Below are 650 nucleotides of genomic sequence, written 5' to 3' on the forward strand. Positions count from 1 at the left end.
CAGGGCATAGCAGCAGGGCACCGGCGGGGAGCGGCTGTTGCGAGGGGCGTGCAGCAGGGACCGGCGCAGGCCAAAGGTCTGTTTGCAGAAGGGACACGGGTGCAGCAGGGGCGGTTTTGCAGATACCGGCTTTGCAGCAGCGGGAGGAAGGGTCGCGCCTGCCCGAGGTGCTCCGCGTTTCTGGGGCAGAAAATCCCTGCACCCCACGGCGTGGTGCTGCCGAATGGGCTTGGGGGGGTCAAAAAAATAGAAGCGGGGGTCTCTTCTAGGCATAGCTTTTTAGCAATGCTTTTGGTTTCTCCTCTGTGGGCCCTGCCAGCCCCAGCAGTGCCCTGGGCGCGGGCTGGTCCCCGCTGCACGCCAGGAGAGGAGCAGGATGCTGGCGAGCCTCCGGGAAGGGCTGGAGTAGGGCAGAAGCTGCTCATTTCAGCTCAATTTTAATTCTAAGAGGCATTCCAAGAGGGGGGACCCTGGTCCTTGTCACCTCCTGTCCTTGCTGATACCCCACCGGTCACCCCCATCCCCACAGAGGGGCCAGGTGGCAGCTGGGGGGGAGGGTCAAGCACCCTTACCTGGGCGGCAGGGGCATGGCCGCGGCCAGGCTAACCCCGCAGGAGGTTCCGGCAGCTCCGTTCGTCCCTCGCAGCCCC

The sequence above is a fragment of the Aptenodytes forsteri genome, unplaced genomic scaffold (genome assembly GCF_000699145.1).
Source record: "Aptenodytes forsteri isolate BGI_AS27 unplaced genomic scaffold, ASM69914v1 Scaffold142, whole genome shotgun sequence".
Classification (NCBI taxonomy): domain Eukaryota; kingdom Metazoa; phylum Chordata; class Aves; order Sphenisciformes; family Spheniscidae; genus Aptenodytes; species Aptenodytes forsteri.